This window comes from Crocodylus porosus, unplaced genomic scaffold, assembly GCF_001723895.1.
Source record: "Crocodylus porosus isolate Cpor-Errol unplaced genomic scaffold, CroPor_comp1, whole genome shotgun sequence".
Taxonomy (NCBI): Eukaryota; Metazoa; Chordata; order Crocodylia; family Crocodylidae; genus Crocodylus; species Crocodylus porosus.
This window is the reverse complement of record NW_017728917.1, coordinates 8929327-8950331: the sequence shown is the minus strand read 5'-3', so window position 1 is coordinate 8950331 and position 21005 is coordinate 8929327. Positions and strand designations below refer to the sequence as shown.

The window sequence follows — 21005 nt, the reverse complement described above, 5'->3', positions numbered from 1 at the left end:
GTGTGACACCGCAAGGAGAAGTCCTGCACCCAGAACGGGTGGCGTTTGGGGTTGGTGTGACACTGCAAGGAGAAGTCCTGCACCCAGAACGGGTGGCGTTTGGGGTTGGTGTGACACCGCAAGAAGTCCTGCACCCAGAACGGGTGGTGTTTGGGGTTGGGGGCTAGTGTGACACCGCAAGAAGTCCCAAAACCTGGTGGGAGGCAGGGGGAGGAAGGCTGAGTGGGCAGGAGGAGCAGTAAAAGGACAGGGAGCACGGTGGCACAGTGCAACCTGCGCGTCAGGGACAGCACCGAACAGTGCGTCCCCATCTCCGCTCCTCCGTGCTTTGCCTCCCTCAGCAGAGATAGCGTTTTATGATAAGAGAAGGGAAAGACCGAACGATGCTGGATCTAAAAGGCAGAGCTTTGCTCGGAGCAGCAACCCGGGGACAGCGCTCCCTGCCAGCCTGCCCCGAGTAGCTCCTCTGTCTCTAGCAATAAAGCGAGGCGAGTCATTCTGAGTCACGCAGCCTGCCTTGATTTTCTTGTCAAGCCCTCCCTCCATCAAGCCTGCCCGTCCCTGTCATTTCCGAGTCTCATCGACAGTCATTGCACATGCGGGGCAGGGAGAGAGGAGCGTGGAGGAGAAAGAGCTGGCGGTCTGGGGAGGGATGCGCTGGCCTTCTTTCTTCCCTCCCACAGAACCCACTTCCAGTGCATTTGGCGTGCCTTTGGGAAATTAATCTGCAGATCTCCATCCAACCCCGGTGGACGGCCACCATCCTAACACCCACACTCCTCCTTTAATGCAAGCTGACAAGAGAGACCCAGGACGGAGCCAGCTCGGAAACCGTATCGCTGCCCTGCCTCAGACACGGCAACCACGCCGAGGCAGGACTGGGACTTGCAGGCCAGCTTGGGAAGGCGGCTGCGCGAGGGTTTCCTGAGAAATTAATTTGACAGCGAATTGAGTCTCTCAGCCCCGAGATCCACAAGCAGGACTGCATGTTAATAAAGCCTCCCATAGGAGCTGGCAGCACTTTCTATTTGTGAATTTGGCTCTGGTGAAAGGTGGCAGTCTGTCAGACACGGAGACTGAAGCCAGGACTAAATCTAGCCATTGCACACTTACAACATACAAAGCATCTGTGGGAGCTTCTCTGCACCGGTCTCATCTGCCTTGCCCTTGAGCACGGTGCAAGAGAGCAGTGCTTTAGAGTATTTAACCTGTTCGATACTTGCTCCTGCCAAGCCCAAAAGCATGGCTCTGGCTACACCTTACCACTGAAGCATGATAACAGCGTTAATGAGGTGGTTGCCTCTTCTCCATCACACTCTTTTCAAGAAAGCAGAGTTGTATCGCCCAACCGTCCAGCAGTGCGGATGCCCTTTTGCAAGCATGCACTTGCTGGTGAGTGTGTCCAAGTCAAGGTTTGCTCATGAACCCAGGAGAGTGAGTAGGTATGTGACTCACACACAAGGGACTAAGTAAGCATTTACACAAGCTGAGGACCCCTAAAGCCATCGCACTGACATTTTAGATTGGGGTTTCAGTTGCACTGTATTTCTTGCCATTCATTTTTGTACTGCGGAAGTGCACAGAAGGCCAGTTATGAACCAGTGCGCTTTTATTTAAACGTACCAAGAAAACCCAGCCCGTGACACCAAGAGCTTACAAGTAGCCCCCAAAACACGGGGTTTTTTCCTCTCCATAGGAACAGAAAGGCCACGATTTTGTACCTTGCCATCCAAACCTGGCAAAATGCAGAAATCTGAGGCAGGAGAGTAAAGGCACACCAGTTAAATACAGTCACAATTTTATAAACAGAAACAATTTGTGGTCACAATCAACACGGGACATACTTGAAATGACGAATAAAACGAAAGGCTTTATGACTCATTACCAACTGAGGGACTATCTTGATCCTGTTTCATGATCTCTAAAGCACAAGAAAAACTACAGCTTATCTACTTCTCTGATATTTTCCTATTGTCCATTTAGAAAATAGTCAACAAGGGAGATTTGACTTGTACAAAACAGGGTTGGAGAAAGAAAATAAAACCAAAAAGCCCCATATTTTAGGGACATTCCAGAAACAAGGACTGACTAGGGTCCAAGTTTTAGGGCCTCTGAAACCACCAACAATTTTCCCATGGAGGCTCGAACAGCATCGGGCATCCAAAGATCCCGGGGCTCCCACTGAAAGGCACCCACCAACAGGACAACCATTTCACACGTCCCAATTTTGCACTACGAGAGCAACATCTCCATCCGAAACGATTGGTACAATTAATTTCAAGACAGACAGGGTAATTTTAGTCCGCTGTACTTTTTATTTATTTTTTGCTCAAAAATCCCTGTTAGGGTTGGAGCTTAAGTTACTGTTGTAACTTCACATTTTCACTGCAGGGACCTCAATCTTTCAATCCCTACAATCGTTTTAGAGGTATAAAAAGCAAGACTGTGGGGCAAAAGTCTGCTCTCAGGATAAAACTGTAGTAACTGCAAGAAGTACAAGCTACTGGTCTGGGAAGGGGATTGGAGGGTGAGAAGTGTACTGGGAAAAGAGGGGTACCATTTTTTTTTTTTTTTTTTTTAAATAGAAGCGCTGTTTAAATGTCAAATACCTGATTTCTAGGAAAACAGTGTCGGAAAAACGTCAAGTGTCCAGCTGATGGAGGCACCTGCTAGATGTCTCTCCAGTGAAGCCAATATAGCTCGGCAGTGACTTTCAAACTGGTTTTCTGTGAGGGCCTATTATTTTCAAAGCAAATGAACTCAAGCTCCTCTTTTCACGGAGTAGGGCCAAATATTCACATCAATAAGCTGTTAATGAAACAGGAGACTACTGTACCTGTAACAGCACAGTTATAAGGACCCAGCCCAACCACACTTTCATGAGAGGCAGCAACTGGCGTGAGTGTACCGACAGGCTGGACAGCCTAGGGATTTAAGCGTTCAAGTCCTGTATTCCCCAATTTTCTGCTTGAGCCCACCCTCTCGTCTCCCTGCCCTGTCAAAAGAGCCCCAGAGCAGCCACATACTATCTTCTCCTCCTCCCCACCACTGGCAGCTCCGTGCACCCTGGGCATCGGCTCAAAGATCAACAACCGCAAAGGACAAGGAGACTCTTGCAAGCTCCATGCAAACACCAGACATGCCCAGCGAGCAAAATGAGCCACCGTCAAGGAAAAAACACTGAGGTGCCCCTGAAAGATGCAGGAGGAGGCCCTCCTGCTAGAAGTCATGCACAGGGAATCCAAGAAAATCCCCATTTTCTGACCCTCAAGAGCATAAAGAAAGTTTCAGGACACAAGCCGCCAACCAGAATGCCCCTTAGTCCCAAGGCTGTACGCCAGTCCCTATACACGACACCATTCAGCGCTCGTTATCTTGGCTGTCAATAATTTCTAGAAGAACTGCAGCATCACACAGCAGAGGGTCTACAAAGAGCTGTACTACAGATCAGCATTGCTGGGCCTTTTTTGGTTCCTGTACTTCTAATGTCCTTCACTGGGGGTGGGGGTCTTTGCCACAGAAATACCCCTCTATCAGCAAGGCCGGTGCTCACAGTGTGAGAAAACCTACCCTCGAGTGCCGAGACGGAAGTGTCTAAGTACCAACGTCATCAGGTGGCGGGGAGACACGACCTCGGCCCTCACTGACCTTAAGTGAGTAATAGGGAGCTGAATACCTGCATGGTTAGACCTATAAAAACTCCTGGCCATGTTTCAGACAGAAGTACGTTTCTCTTCTTCCTTACGCCCCAACCATCCTCCAACGCTACTTGGACCAGAGCAGGAAAACGCGATCAGCCGGCTCTGAAGTCTGGATGTCCTAGAGGTTTAAGAGTTCATTAATCCCACCCCCACTCCTGCTCTATTCCTGTCTGACAGCTCTTCCCCTCTCTGGGAGCAGCAGGCATGGAGGAGCAGTGGTGGGAGGACAAGCAGCGCGAGGCTCGATGCTGGAGCCCAGCCCTGCTGCAGCTGCCCCCGATGTCCGTGGGACCCCTGCAGCACGGGGAACGCAACGGGGAGCGAGGCAGTCTGCAGAAGAAGTGCAAAGCTGGTGCACGGGTAACGCTTTTCCTCTGGAAGTGGAAGTAAAGAGAACCCACGAGACGGGAAGGAAATGAAATCAAGAGGAGGACTTCAATGCAGAAGATGCAAACGAGAAGCAGACGCCTGTCCAGCACCTGTGCCCATCTTGTGCAATGCCTCCGTCACCCCGACCTAGCAGGAAAACATATCAGGTGCCTCCTCTCTACCTTTTCTCTTCTCTTTCTGCCTTTCCTATCCCTCAGCTCTTGACTTTTCTTCCCTTACTTCCTCCACGGATTACCTCTACTCTTCATCACCTCCCCATGTCTTCCTTCCAGGCTCAAGAGAAACAGGGAGATTTCTGGTAGTGGGACTCTCCCAGCTCCAACCCTACACTCAGCTCTTCACCTGCCCCCCATCTCACTACATCCCTTTGGTGCACCGACTTCCCTTGATTAGGTGGGTTTTACCAAGGGGATGGATACTGGTTAGCTAGGTACAGCGGGGCTCTGCTGGTAAAAAGAGGCTTGGATGAAATTCAACACTTCAATGGCGAGTGACTGGCCTGTAGGTCCTGCTTAGGCTTGAGGCTGGAGACCCAAGTGCCTACTAAGCTGGATCCATAGAGGAGCCCTGGATGTATCATACAGAAACAGCTCTGTACACCTAAAATCCCCCCTAGATCAATGTAGTTCAATGGAGAGGGAAGGTAACAGATGCCTTACCTGTAGTCAAGAGGACAGTGAACACATTTTAAATCTACGTTCCAAAAACATACGAGCGGGGGGCTGGACTCGATGATCTTCCAAGGCCCCTTCCAGCCCTAATGTCTATAAAATCTATGAAAACTATTACGGGGCAAAAATGGCCTTCAGAGGTTCATGGAATAAACTCCCCTTGGATTTTCAACATGACAACCACGTTGCCATGCCTCGCTGTTCACAATGAACACCGGTACAGCTCAATATAGTCAGCAATCAGGAAAAAGCGAGGAGCAACGCAGGTGACTTGCAATTATTTAGGCTAGATACGACTTGTAAAGCCCATACGGACCTCCAAGGGACCCAAGATAACTGAGAGGAAAGAGCAATGGCAATTAAATCCAGGTACTATTAGAAAGCACATGTAAACTGCTTGCACAATTAACTCCAGGTACATTAAAATCGATTGCACATATTACTAGGTATAAAAGCACACGTGGCCATCACTGGGCACACCTTTGCTGCACACTTCAGAGAGGGACCAAGCAGGTACACAAAAAACGGGGTGGAAAAATCATACTGCAAATCAAAAAGACACTGCGGCAACCTAACAGACATACTAACTTGCAAGAGTATGCTCACTTCTAAAAATCTTATTTTAAACAGGGAATGGTAAAGGCATACGTGACAAAAATGATTAGAAGCCTAGGAAGGTCTGAGGAGAGATTGATAAGTCTGGGACCGTTTAGTTTAGAGAGAGATGAGTTAAAGGGGATCTGATAAAAGTATACAAATCATGGCTATTTCTCATAATACAAGAGAAAGGAGACATTCAATGAAGCTGGACAGCAACAAATTTAAAACAGATGAAGATGGTTCTTCCTTTTTTTTAAAAAAAAACAAAAATGGAGCGCTAGATAATTATCCTCTGGAACGGCCTGTCACAAGATATCACAGATGCCAGGAGTAAAGGAGGATTCAAAACAGGGGAAGACATTTGCTAATGATAATAAGAAGAGTCATATCTACCCCAGAAAAGGTTTTTTTAAAAAAACAAAAACAAAGTGAAGGTAAAAAGCCTCATGTTTCAAAGCCTAAGTGAATCTCTAACTACCGTAAGTTGGGGCAAAACTTCGTCGATGAGCAGGTTATTCTAGAGCCTTTCACTCTTGGAGTTGCTTGCATCTTCTATTGAGAAGATATCAACCATTGAGAAGGGCAGTGGCTTGGGCACGGGTTACAGCTCCCACCTGGCATGACAACCCCAGCATTCCCATTCCTTTATCTCTTCCTTGTGGTAGTTGAGACCTCCATGACTCAGGCCCAGGACCTGGGTGTCATCTTAGACTCTCCCCATCGCTCAAGAGCCACGAATCCATGCGGGGTGTGAATCCTGCTCCAGCGTCTCCTGGATCTGGCCTACATATCAAAAACTCACGGTCTCCATCCTGACGACTGCCCCCCCTCTCCTCTCTGCCACCTTCAAACCTCCCCCCTTCTCTCCTCCGAGTCATCCAACGTTTTCCTGACCCATCACTTTGACCGTACGACTCTCTTTACCGCAGCAAAAATCACGCTTCTGGTCCTTACCACCTTTTGGGCTGCCAGCATCTCTCTGCTTCTCTTCCCTTGAGTTGTGTCACACCTCCTTCCTCCTCCACCAAATCTACAATGCCAAGCTTCAATGCCCACTTGGCCACTTCTCCCACGGCGTCCTTCCAAAGCAGCGCCTTATTTACCAAAGAGACTCCCTCGAGCCACCTCCCGTACGCTCATCCCTGAATTCTGCCCTCTGGATCCTCTACCGACATCAGCGTGTATATGCACGTGCAACTTTAAAAAGCCAGACCTTTTTCTTTTTTGGGTCTGTCTGGTGAACGTAAATCGGGTCCTGGTTGAAAAGAATGACTCTTACACACCAGAGAGCACATCTGAGGTCCAGCCCAAAGTCGCTTAGTATATTATAGAAGCGGGGGGCTCAGAAACTTGCTGGAGCCGACACGCGATTTGAAGAGACAAAGGGAGATTCAGAAAGCCGGCCCGTCTATTAAATGTATACCTACCTGCCCAATGGGAAACAAAGTGCGTCTCAGTTCCCTTTCATGCATATGGCAGTCTTAACTTGCTCCTTTCAATCTAGTAAAAGCAGGTAAAACATGCAACCTGCTTCCCAGAGATCAAGCAAAACCCCAGTTTATTTCTTGACAGTCATTCAGTTCATAGGCTGGTTGTTGTTTTTTCCAGCGCTCGCCCTGTGCTGCACTCGGCATTAATACAAGAGCTGTGTTAAGGGAGGGCGTCTACAAGGGGCTGCACCCCGCCGCACGCTGTAAAAGTGGTTGGAGCAGCGCCGTAACAAAATGGGCAGGATTTGGCTCCCAACTCAGCATCTTTCTGGATCGACTGCAAGTGCTTCTGCTTGACTCGGCCACCTGGGCCACGAGGCAATAAAAGGACCCTGGAGACGCAGCAGTAGCAACGACTACGCAACAAGCCCAGCAAATCCGAATGGCTGCAAAGAAACTTTGGACATGCTCCACTATGGAAAGAATATTAAAGCCGTTGCTTTTAATATTATTTACACCTCCCCCTCCCCGTGGTAAACCTGTCCGGAGGTATGAGCACGAAGGGTTAACCGACTGAGATGGGGGGGCGGAAATATGACACACATTATTTCCTTTTATCATAAAACAATGCGTTTATTATTTTCTGTATATCTGTAAAAGGGCATGGCCTTCTGAGTGGAAAACAAAACACAGCCTGGTCACATGTTTATTTGCTTCAGCTACTCCCTTTCCCTTCTGATAAATAATCAAACATGCCATCCAGAAAAAACAAAAACCAGCGAGCTGGGAAATTTGATGGTCATCAAATAGACTAAGATACCAAGAAAAGCAGCCCACTGTTCCCACAGAGAGCTTTCTGCCCCACACCTACACTAACATCTGAGTAAATAACTTCAGTCACTCTTTCCATTTTCCCCATGCAATTACTCCTACTGTTAAACAAATTGTCCTTAAGGCAGTTGCAAACACCGGGTTTTTTTTTTTTCCCCCTCCCTGCAAAGTAGAACAACTTCTGAACATTAAAAAAGCCAGCCTCGCAATATATTTTTAAAATATGTTTGATGTACTTGCGGTTTGGCTGAATACACAGCTTGATTTCTCCCTTGCTCTCTTCTTCTAAGATGGGCTTTTACAGTCGAAATTTTTAAAGTGTATTAGGACCTCACAGAGCTAGAAAGCCTCAGTGAGGATGGGTTTTCTCCATAGGGCAGGCTACATATTTTCCATTTCCTCGTATGTTTTAGAGCCAGTACATGAATGCCACGATCGATCACATTAAAACAAACAAACCAACCAACCCCCAAATACTTACTGATTTATTTTGTCAGACTTTCGAGGGGGAGAAATAGCAAAGAAATAGTGAATAGTTTATTAAGTCAGTCGCTTGAACAGCATGGATAAAACCAGCATACATGGTGCAACACATCGTACACAGCAAACCAATGGTCTCTTTGAAAACAGGCTGAGGATCACAGCGCCCCTCATCATTAACAATGAAAAGCCGGAGAGAAAGCCCCTCGCACGAAAGTTAACAACCATCACCAAAAGTGAGTGTGCCTTCCCTTCCCTTTTGTAGCACCACCGCTCTAAACAATAGTAATATGAATGAGATAATAGCCATGCTTGTTTCAGCAGCCTGGTTTTTATTAGCATGAAATTGGTACAAATATTAACGAGCCGGGTTCACAAACGGTGGCGGTCACGAGGCAAATTATTTGGGGGAAACCACACCAAACCCAACAACGACAACAACAAGATGCTTTCTCCAGACACGGACTCAAAGCCCCCCTCCCTCGTTTTGCAAAGAACAAATGCTGCATTTCCTTCCCCACCCCACCTCCAACTTATGAAAGTGATAGGAAAGCACACAAGACACCACGAGCGCACGCAGGCTAAGCTCCCAGAAGGGCACAACTGTTTACACCCCGGAGATGCTGGCAGGAGAGAGGAGGCAGAACTAGGAAAAAGTCTTTAAAAATCAGAGCAGGGGAGTTCGGGGGAAAGGGAGGGAGGGCGGAGGAAGGGAGACCCTCTGATGCCCCCCCCCCCGGCAGTAAACACACTGAACCGTCCTATTTTGCTCTAAAGACCCAGGCAAGGAAAACCGTCCCTACATTGCAAGAATACCTCCGCGGAGGAAGAGAGCAAGTTAAAAGTTCAATCCCAGCTGCATGTGCCTTTCCTCTGCACGCTTACAGAGAAAGCGAAGAGTTGAACCGAGTGAGCTCTTACTGTCTGCCTCTAGATTTCCGTCTTCTCGCTGGAGATGTGCTCTGGCTGTTTCTGTGAAGCGGGGGTTGAAGAATGGTAAAAAGATGTTTGAATAAACAGGAAGTGCTGTGCAGCTGAAGCACACACTGAAGGGAAAACACACTGGAGCAGTGCCCTTTGTAGGCAACAACGGGAGGCTTGCCTCCACAGTAGCAACGTCTGCTTTTATTAAACGACAAAGAAACCACAAAAATTCCTTAAGTAATTCTTCACTTCCAAAACTTGAGGCAGCGGTTGGGGCTTGCAGGTAATTTCAGAGTTGGAGTTTCACACCATCCCCCCCAAAAAAATAAAAATAAAAAGCTATTAATTTGGCGTTAGTGAAAGCTCCCCGTCCACAGGCGGAAACATACAGAACTAATTATGCCCCAACAGCAGCAGAAAAAAAAAAAAATAAAATAAAATAAAGTCTCATTTATGCAGCTAGGCAAATTCAGATTTCAGGCAAGTTGGACTTCCCCGCTCTCTGCAGTGCCATACGTTTCTCTCTCTCCGCCTTGGCCAGACTTCCTGGCTATTTTTCAAGCTGCCCCGAATTGTTCAAAGACCACCCCCCCCAACACTGGACCCTAACAAAACTTGCACCTACCATCGGAGGAGCAGGCGCTCAGGAGTCTAACGTGCTTTTTCTCCTTGGCATTTTCTTTTCGCCCACCAAAACAAACTACCTATTTAACACGAGATGACTAACGAACTGCCTCCCCTCCCAATTATCCAAGTCCTGTGTTGTGTCATCCTGGTGACATGACACAGATATTGTCAAGAAAAGTAAACTAGGACTGGCACTCTGAGGCAGCTTGCAAAGAGATGAACAGTCGAACGGCCATATTCAATAATAAAAAAAAAAAAAAAAAAAAAGAGGAACAGGATTCCTTTAGAAAATGTATTGCTGTTGTGGCAACGTGCTGCTGCCGCTGAAGGAACTGATTTGTTATTTAGCATGTAGTCTTGGGCTGTCTGTCATTCTGGGTGCTAATGCTCTGCTAAAATAACTCATTGGGAGCTGTCAGTGGGATGTTTACATAGGCCCCAATCTTTTCTTCATACAAGGAAATTTTTTACTGGAATTCATCTTCTTTTGATCTCACATTCAAAGCAACAGCAGCTTGATAGACATGCAAGTCTGAAAGCAAATCCAGACGCTGAAGATAAACCGCCAGAGTATGACAGGCAGGAGCATCTAAAGCTTATAAAAATGAAGAGAACAGCATGTCGTCTGAGTATTACAATAGCAGAAATCAAGAGACATATTAGGTGGAACTGATCAGCCACAAAAACAGTTCAAAAGGCAGATCATAGAAACAGAAGACTAGGCTAGAAAAAAAATGGGAAAGAGTTGCTTTTCAGAGGCATCACCTCCTTCCTAAGCACCACAGCGTTTCCGCTGCAGCATGTCAACTTAAGGGGTGGGGGGGGGGGCAAGCCGGCACTAACTCAGCACTTCTCACCTTAAACGCCCCAATTAATGTGCCAACCGCACGTTTCAATTCAGTGCTAATCGAACACTGAAGGTACGCCAAACCTTTTTCTCGCGACGCAAAACGTCACCTTTTGTGACGCGGAGCGTTTAGCTAGGCTGCGAAGACGACTTCAGAAATCGCTATAGGAAATCAGACATCCGAGTCACCTTTTCCACGGGAACTTGCCACTATTTTAGCCCGCACGTGTCTTAGGCTGCAGTTCCAGTTCTCCGAAGTAGTAAGTTACTGGAATGACACTGAAATCCCCCCCTCTTCCCACCAGTACAGATTTTATTTCAGCTGAACTACACATGCAAAATCATCTGTAGCCCACTACTGGAGGAGACGTCGGTAAGGAAATAACTGCTGATGATTTCTCAGGAAGTCCATACATTTTTAATTTTTCCTCCCCATAAGCTTCTTATTTTAATTGAAGTCAGCAAATGAAATGAAAAAGTAATTCTCAAACAATTTTGTACTTAGAGCTGTTTGTTAACAAACACCAAATGAGCAGGCAGCGTTAGGTTAAAGGGCAGCCGGATTCCAGATTATAATTTAGCCTGCGGTTATTTCTGATTAAGAATACCCTCCGGGACAGCAAAGCAAGATCTTCTTTTGCAGTAGGCATTGCTTTTAAAATTAGCCTCTTCTGCATAATAAACCAACAGGAAAACTGTGGATTTAAAACTGCATTAACCAATTTGAAGTGTTATAATCAGTTTATGTCTTGCTTTCTGCAAAAAACACACTGTTCCTATGTAGCCAAGTTACAAATGTAAAAATGCTTCCTGGATTCTAAAACTGTGGTAAGAAAGTCACCTTCTGTCATGCTTATGTAGCTATCTAATGTGCTAAAGGCTGATTATTTATCTTTAAACTGTACTAGTTTAATCTTTTAAGGTCACCACTAATCTGCTCCAACCTTTTAAAAAATAGCAGCTTTCAAGACTTACTGCTACAATCACTAAACTCAGTGCTGAATGTCATTGTAACTGATACATTTACCAGAATGAGCGCCGTTTCACAATGTAAACATCAAATATAAATCCCCACGTAAATTAGAGGAAAAATATGATCTACACGCCAGGAGCCATGCCAGTAAATAAGACCAACGGCGTACCATTTTCACATACCGGCTATTCAAAGACAGGTTCCTATTCTTCTCCCCTTACCTCCCCAACCCAACCTATAAACAAAACTTTAGCATCCAGATTAAATAATGACTGGATGCTTTTTTTTTTTTTTTTTTTGGAAACAATAACTTGGCATACCTACTGTGAAACTACACAACACAGCATCTTAAGTGGGTACAAACAAAAAAGCACATTGATTTGTTCCTGCGCTTTGAACAGTGGCCATCCTATATTCCTCCTCCTATTTTGTCCTTTTCTTTCCAGACTTCTTCTGGACTTGAATGTCACAGTAGACCTTGAATGTGAAATGGCTTCAAGCTAATTGCTCTAATTGCTTGAAGATGTGCAGGCAGGTGAAACCTGATCCCCTTGGCCATTGTAGAGACCAGGAACAACACAGGAATGTTTACATAGTGGTTTGAGTTTAATAGACAGTAGAGCTGAGTTTCAGACAGCCAGCAAAAACACAGCTAATAGGTGACCTCTTAATGTAGTCCTCCTTTTTAAAAACAAAATACAATTTCATTTGGTAAAAAGGCAACGTCCTAAATGCCAAGGTTATTTGCCCGACTTTTTCAGTGAGCATACATTGCGTCGCACCTGACATTTCTACCAGAAACCCTATCCTGAATGCATTTTCTTTTACCGTACAACAAAAAAGCACTTTGTGTGTCAGTCACCTAACCAACAGATTAGGGCTGCATGGGATTTCCTAGTAAGTGCCGTCATTTGAATTTTAAACCGAGCGTTTCTCGCCGCTGTCATATGCTTTGCCACCGAGACATATGGCAGGGAGTGCGATTTGAAACGTCACGGATGGGGGCTGGTCCCGCATATATTATACCCCATCACCTGTGAAGCTCTGGGCCTTCTTGCAGGAGATGTGGAAAAGCACTGAATGTGTTCAAAATAAAGGTAAAGAGATGCTTTTTTATTAGGGTTGGGTATTTGACCGGTCAAATAAGGTCTGGTTAATGGACTAGTCAAATATTGGTCAAAAATTGTAAAAAAACCCCCTGCCAATAGGTCTACATAATACACAGAAAAAGCACAATTTTCTCATTAATATGTTAAAAACAAGAAAACAAATCATATTTCTGTTAAGAAAACTACAAAAATGTAGGTTGGTTTATTTTTTTGTAAAATTATTATCTTTGGCTAATCAAAAAAATATGCAGTCTATTGACAATTGACAATATTTGACCAGTCAACTGACCAGCCCAACCCTACTTTTACTAACCAGAAACTGCCTCCACCTTTTCTCTCTCTAAACCAGTGATTTTCAACCTGTAGTTTGCAGACCCCGGGGACCCACAGACTATGCCTAAGGGGTCCGTGAAAGAGGACTATGATCCATTAGACATTTCCAAAGGAGTCTGCACCTCCATTCAAAACTTTTTTTTAGAGGTCCATAAATAAAAAAGGTTTCAAACCACTGCTCTAAACCACGGAGGTGCCTCCAACATATTTGATACTCACCACGAAGATGCGGATGGGTTGGAATATCTTTAATAAGGGCCATGAACAATGTGCTTTTCTACCTTTGCAGACAGTGTATCTGGGACACGCAACCAAAGTCTGCAGTCCTTACACATGCAAAATCCCTCCTAAGAACTGCAGTATTGTGAAATCAGAGAAAACTGGACTGGTTTCCAAGAACCTGGTGGTAACTAAATGTTATGGACTGGCCAAAAAATGCCTAATTTTGTAAGGCAGAAGGGTAGAAAACAAAACAGAAAAAGCAATTCTGGCAGAGGTTAGCACACAAAAGTATTTACTGTAAGTCTGGTCCAAAAAACGAACACTGGCAATAGGTAATACTTATTTCCCTGTGCAAACGCATTGAGCTTTGTTACCAGTCTTTTAACCATGGTCGTAACTGGATTCAAATGCAGGATAAAGCATTGTAGATCGTCTCGCAAACAAAAAGAAACTAGCAAGCTAAAATTTACTCAGGAAGGAAAAAAAAGGGGAAGAAAAATTTGAGGAACGGATGGAAGTGCCAGGAGACAGTACAGCTAAGGAAGAAAACAAAGTAAAGCCCAAGTAAAGCTGTGCAAGACAATACCTGCGGTCCAGGCTTTTCAGGCCTGATCTCTGGGACTTTGCGCAGACAAGCTGTAAATTCTGTAATATCTTAAATCGATAGCATCACCTAACAAAACCAAACCAAAGAGAAGCAAAAGAGGCCTGGTCCCAGCCACTCCTAGATGCAATGGCTGCTTTACATTAAGACAACACACGCAAGAGCGCTCGATGCTTCACCTTGCCCCTGAGTCTCAAAACAAAGACGCAAGGGAACAATTGATCTTAAATAATACAAAACAGAGATGCCAACAGCAGCCTGCAAAGCAAGCTGGGATACGTGTGAACATGCCTTTTTCCCCCCTCCTACCAAGAGGCAGCATCACACGTGCACTTTTAAAAACTGCCCCTAATGGCCAGGGACGGTGGATTGTCATCGGGTGGGGGCGGGCTGGCAACCCAAAAAGCTCAAAACTGGAAAAACAGTGTCAATTTAGAGATTTAGTATAAACTAGTTCAAGCCGGTGGGAGGAACACTAAGTAGAAAAAGTAAACACGGTCCCCCCCCCCAAGCAGTTCCCTACTAAGCTATATACACAGTCGGTGCCTGGTACCACGGGCTGCCCTGCATGTTGGGGAGGTCAACAAAGCTATGCTAAACTGACAGGTTCAGTTTACAGCAGGCCAGGACTTTGTTTGGATATACTGGCCTTGCTCACCGCCAGCTTAACAACAGATGGCTAGAAAACTTTCATTATGTTGCAGAGGGCTGAACTGCAAACAATCGCGGAAAACCGAGAAAAGTTTAACTCTCTCCCCGCCGGCCAGGGAATCGTCTGCATCCCCGCACGCTCCGGGTGGAAGTGGAGAGGAGCAAAACGCCAGCCAGCAGCGCCTGTGTGCCTTTAAATTAATTAAAGCGGGAGAGGATGATTAATCATACCTAAGTGCGATCCCTTGGACGTATTAAAAAAAGAATTTGCTGTCTGACAAGGTCAAATGAATAAAAAAAAAAAAAAAATCATTCCAGAAACAAAATGGGCTTTGACAGATTGCAACCCTGTATTATAAACTTTTCTCCATCTTATAACTTTAGGACAGTTATGGGAAGTTACTGAATAATTTGGGAATTAGGATTTCCTTATCGACAGTCCTTAGACTTGTGTTTCCTACCTCTGCAAGCGGGGTGTCTTCCCTTGCACATTGCCCCCCAAAACTTCTGCACTTGAAAGGGAAGAGAAGGCTGCCAAATAATCTAACCACCCAGATCTGAATAGGATGTAGCCAAATCTGTATATAATTTAAATATTCATTAAACTGATTTGATTCATATGCACCCTAATACCTTTTAATGCTCTAAGGCAGGTTATAAAAGCACCTTCTGAGGTTTAATTCAATTGACAATCTTCTATGCGTCTCATCACGGGAAATACATTATTTTATATTATTCAAGAAATGAAGAAATCTGTTTTCCACAAATGCATTTTAGAAACTACTCTTTCCTGTTATTGAAAGAAAATTGTGTTTATTACTCCTTTAGCATAGTGTAAACTCATAAACGTCAACAGAGAGTACAAGGAAAACTGTCAACTAAATATTGTTTCCTTCATGAGCTGCTCTTCCAAGTCAATTATGCCTTTCAACTTCTGGGGCATTGTATGATAAACTGGCAGTAAAAATCATTCACATTAATATACCATGGTGCCTTGCCTGCAAAAGGTAATTAAAGAAGTAAATGACTCATAAGAATAGACATATTAGCTGCAAAATGAAAGGCAACTGAGCTGCCACATGAAAATATGTACCATTAAGATACTGCATTTTCATATTCCTGTAATCAGCTTCAGTAGACTAATGCTTATTTAATCCAGTTCTCTGCTAAGTCCATCAACAACTGTTTTTTGCTGTTTTCTCCTTGACTGAACATTGTGTGTGCAGGTTTGGAATAAATACTGCAATAAGATTTTTGTATAGTCAATTGAAGAATGGGGGGGGGGTGTTGTATATTTAAAAAAAAACAAAACTATTTTTCTTTCTCCCTAAGAAAAGTACAATATAGAAGGTTACCCAAAAAAGACATTTTCCAGCCACAAAGAGCTCTAAGTGGCAGTATGCTTTGACTGAAGTACAGTCTCCCAGAAGGCAGGGGAGCCCCCCATTCACCAGTCCTGATTCATTTGTCTTTGTTAAGGAGAAGACAAACCCATGCTTCCATGTGCCTAATTTCCTATCCTTCAGTTAGGACATGCTGTATTTTATTAACAAGGGTTTTCAGGAGCATAAGAAAATTAAGAACCATTTTACCTTTCTTCTGTGCTCAGTGTGAAGGGGGCGGGGTGCAAAAAGACGTGGACGGGTTTGGATGCAGACGTGGGAGCAACACGATGCCACGGGCCAGGTTTGAGCTGGAAAGGCCAGACGGGGGACATGGTGGAGCAAAGGGTGACACGTGATGGAACGGCTCTGGACAGCCCTCAGACGAAGCAGTCCTTTCCTCATCTGTCTCTGCTATGACTGGAATAAGCAGCCTCAATAAGGACAGGAAACCATGGCCCAGGCCCTGTCTCATAGACAGGTAAGAGGATGGTAGCATCTGAATGGAGGCAGGCGGCCTCGATATCACCCGGCAACTCTCACGGTGGCACTGATGGACTCAATAAACTAAAAAGGCTTGTACCATCTCTGCTGCCCATGACTGACTGCAGTGGGTGTGATATTATAGGCATGAATCAAGAGACATGCAAGTACTTGACTTCTGTCAATGCAAACAGTTCCCATAAAGCTTCCGCTCCCTTTGAGCCTTGCCCTTACCAATAAAACTGGGCACTCACTCTGACTCTTGAAATGGCACACATCTGCAAGAGGGATCGAAGCCACTACTCTGTAGCCACTATGCAGATATAAACCTTTCTGTAAACGGCACTGGGTCTAGCTTTCCCATTTCTGGCATTTTCTTCCTAAGGTTGCAAATGAGATGTTAAAGATTTAAAGAACAAAGTACACTTGTCTTCATCTTCCCAAACGGAGCCCTATGAAATGCTGAAACATTTATTGTGCATCCTGTTTGCAAGCAAGCAATTAAAATATTCTTTTCATCGCAATCTAACTCCATAAGGCCAAGATCAAAACCACTCAGTTGCTAGACAGTTGTCACAATTATTTCCTTTTGTTAAGTACAGGGGAAAACTGCTCTCTCAGATATTGTAGTCTGATGATGAGTGTTGGCAAATCCAGACTTTTTAAAATGGTGGGCACAGCAGAAGTGCAATTCACCCCATATTTATTGCACCTGACTGGGGTTTATTTTCCCAAAAAAGAGGTCTTCCAATAAAATCTTCATATGATGCATGGAAACCTGCCCCATATTCAGCTGATCACAATCAATCCTAAATAGTATAAGACTTCTAAAAAATGTAGACTCAATCATTATTTAAACTGTAATATTGCTTCACCATTCGAGCAGACATCACTTGGTACCCACAATTAATGAGCTCTAGTCCTTTTTCTAATTAAGGAACAAAGGTTCTTGCGTGCGGAGTATAGAGTGACACTGTCTAGAGAACACACATTTGAATAGAAGAGGATCTTTCTAATTACCTTAAAATAGGATTTTTTAATATCCGAGAATATAATAGGATCAAGAAATTAGAGCATTTCCAACATCATTTACAAATAAGCCATTAAGAAACATTGTTAAAAGGTAATAATACATTCCTAAAAATAATGGGACCTTATAGAGACGACGGCATATCATTTTTGTATTCCTGTAATTAACCTGTGTGTACTTGTACAGCAAAAATGCAATACATAAATAACTTTACCTGAATTATTTCATATATGTATATAATAAAGTTTGATCAAAAAAACCCCTAGAAAGTGGCTATTAGAGCATAAAATACATTTAAAGTACTGCAGATTAGGATTCAAACACCCAATTTAGAAAATCAGAAAGGTAACCTCACTTTCTACAGTAATTAGGGCTGTTAGAAATAGGATAGCATCTCTTAAAAGTGTTACAAATACACCACACTACTAAATAATGTGCACTGCTGGGAAAGTAGACTTGCTATCAAGGGCAAAGCTGCTATACACTGAGGTAACAGTAAATGACAGACTGTTGTTCAAGTCCATTAGCTGCTATGTGATAGGAGCACATTCACTAGCACGCGACCTGTGAAAAATCTTAGATCTCTTTAAATCTTTGAATTGGATTGCTGCATTAATTCTTAAGAACTGCAATCCTTCAACCAAGTCAAATTACCCTCATTAACAGGGGAAAAACTGCCTCTGCAATAAGTTAAAAAAAAAAAAGATATTTATTACCTATAATCACTTTCACGTACTTCACTTGGAAGTACGACAAACTGGTGCAACAACTTGAGAGGCCGCCGCCAGCCCAGGCACTTGTGTGTTGAGTCTGCAAAGGCTGCAAAAAAAGATGACCCATGTGCGCGCGCGCGTGCTCCTGTGTGGAAATTCGGTGGGAATAAATGCTTGGGAGGAACAGAAAATGCCATGAACGTTTAAGGGGAAGGGGGGGAATAATCAAAGCACTGGAACGATCTGTGTGTGCCACTGACATAACCACAAAAGGGGGTGGGAATCCCTCCGTTTTTCAAGGCTTGATTACAACACTACTTCATAATTAGACATGTTACAAGTATTGTCATCAACCAGAAAATTCATGCACTAACTAAAAGGTCTCAGAAGCTGGCTCAAGACTTCTACTCATTAACAACATCTGCTATTAATGTTTAACCCTCATAAACACGCACACAATGTTCAGCGTTCGATAAAGATGAAAAATAAATATTTTGTTGTTCTGTTTTGCCCTTGTGGCGATCTGTACAAGCCTGTGAGTGTTGAGAACAGTTAAAACCACCATAGAGATAACAGGAAAATATTTGCTCTCTGCTGGAAAGGAGCTATTTCTTTCTCCAGTCACTGCTTCTCTGCACTTCAGATGTTATAGCTTCAGAACAAGTCCTATCCAGCACAATAAACACCAACAGACGCACACGTTGTGCAGCACGAATCATTTATTTTAAAGGTGAAACTTGCTCCCAAAACTCGCAGGCGCGGGGTTTAACATAAACATGCATTTAATGTTTCATCTGAAAACCAGCATCCTGGGGAAAGGAAGAGTGCCCTGAGAAGTGGGGAGCTGGGAAGCTCCGGGATGAGGAATGGGAAATCAGTGCTTTTCATCTTTATGGTATCGCTATGACCCCAGACCAGGGCCCAAATAATCCAAGAGGATTCAAAGAAGCCCACTGATAAAGTCTCCAAATGGACCCAAGAACTTGTCCCTGTGGGTTCAATGGCAGGACTGAGAAACAACCGAGTCAGAGAACGCGACCATCTAATGCTTGCCTGGTAGCCCCTTTCCTCCATCCATTTTCCATCCCTATCACAAATGTTGTCCCCTTGGCCGAAAAGCATTAAGGTGATGGCCTTGAATTGAGCTTCCCTTCTTCATGACCCCACTTCCCTTCTTCAACCCTGTGAAGGGGAGTTTGCATCGGTACACAGTGGGATAAAACCAGCTCTGGTCACCGGGCTGTGAAACGTGCTCAAACTGGCACGTATCATGGCTATCGCACTCCTCTCTTTCACACGCATAGGGTCCAATCCCACACCTGTCCTCATATGAGTCCAAGCAGATCCTGCTGGCACCAGCTGGACTGGATCGAGGGGCAAAACTCTTCCTGCCTTAACCGGACCTTGTGGTCCCACTCGGATTTCACATTAACCAGAAATCGGGGACTGTAGTACACAAGTAATATGGCAATTCTTCTCTTCATACATGGCAAGTTCCCAGTTGCATAGTGTAGCTTCCTCTCTTCATAGCACTGCATCTTTTAAAGTTAAGACCATTATTTTCTCTGGTGTATCAAGATCAATATGTACAACATATGCCATATTGTTGACACTTCCCTGGATGTACTGTATGCCATATGCCTAAAGCACTAAAAGGGGTGAGGAACAGAGTGGCAATACTAAACCGTGTACAAGACACACCAAGCCTGCTGAATGAATTCACTTACAGAATTCAGCCAATAAGAGTTTCCATACGTTTAACAACCCCCTTTCCCCCTCTGTAATAAAAATGAATTGAATATCTTTCTGCTAGGAAAAGTTAACATACCAAACACATAGTCAAAGCAAACATTTAGTCATAGTGGGCCGCCAGGTCTAACAACCATACATGTAAAGATAGATCATACATAACCACAAGGAAAAAGCAAACAACACAAAAGAAGAGGGGACAACTCTTAGATTTTAGCAATAAACCAAAAAAACCACCCCAAAACAGTTTTGCTTTTGCTTCCACTTGTCCTTCCTTTTACCTTTCATAAATCTACATCCCAGATGCAATTCCTAGAACTCGGAAAGATGTCATATTGACTGTCTTTAAAGGTTTATTTACTAGTTTGCTCTACTAAGAATTATTTGAAGAATCAAGTGCTCTCTTGCACTGCAGCATTTTTGTGCAAGTCTCTTAGACTGGATTATAAAATTGAAATGTTAGAAGGAACACAGCAGAACTATATTTATAACAAGAACTCTGCTCTTCAACACTTGACACATACATGTGCATCTTCATTTTTATGCAGTACCACTGCACACTCTGATGGGTACACTGGCTGCATACTATTCATTAAAGAAAGCAACCCACTCATCAAACAGAACAGTTTTGACAGTGCTTACATCCAGAGGACTGGTGTAAAGGTCCAGAGCGTTTGATTCACTGCTCATGACCAATTGCCAATGGCATACACACTGAGCATAACGTGCATGGGGGGGAAGACCACCAAATTCTCCTTTTGACAAGTAAACCCTCAGCACAGTTATAATCTGATGGCTAAGATAAACTACAAAGTGCTTTAATCTTGGGAGCGAGAGGTAGCACGGTACCTGGAGAAAGGATAAAAATGGGAATGAATTGGAAAATGGGAATTTCTATGGGGAGAAAGCCCCAGAGAATTTCTATTGCTGGGGATACCAATCCTCCTATGCAATGGGAAGCCCAACAAGAAAAGGAAACACCATTTTAAAAGAGCCTTTGATGTATGACCTACTGGGGGCTGGCACGTTCTGCCGGGCAGTTAGCACTAGAGCAGATATACGCGGGAACAGGTTGCATTCATAGCATATCAAAAGTACTGCCATTTCTCATGGGGATACCACTAATGCTTCGGAGCTAATGATGCTTTGTGAGAGCCCGGCAGGACAAATTATGCTGAGGGGAAACCAGCATGGGTTCGTGGCAGGCAGATCGTGCCTGACCAATCTAGTCTCTTTTTATGACCAGGTCACAAAA

The 21005-nt window shown here is 44.3% G+C and overlaps 1 protein-coding gene across 12 annotated transcripts in view; it reads right to left on the bottom strand.

Moving 5' to 3' along the window:
* The window catches only part of FOXP1 (forkhead box P1), a 442485-nt gene that overhangs the window by 131218 nt on the left and 290262 nt on the right, over positions 1-21005 (bottom strand). The window contains exon 1 of one of the 12 annotated variants that reach the window (XM_019536651.1): positions 8920-10777. The exons of 9 other annotated variants lie outside the window; for them this stretch is intronic. The gene's annotated coding sequence lies outside the window, so the exon portion shown is untranslated. Of the gene's footprint in view, positions 1-8919; positions 10778-21005 lie in introns of those variants that run through there. 2 more of the 12 variants (XM_019536652.1, XM_019536653.1) reach the window with 2 other exon arrangements.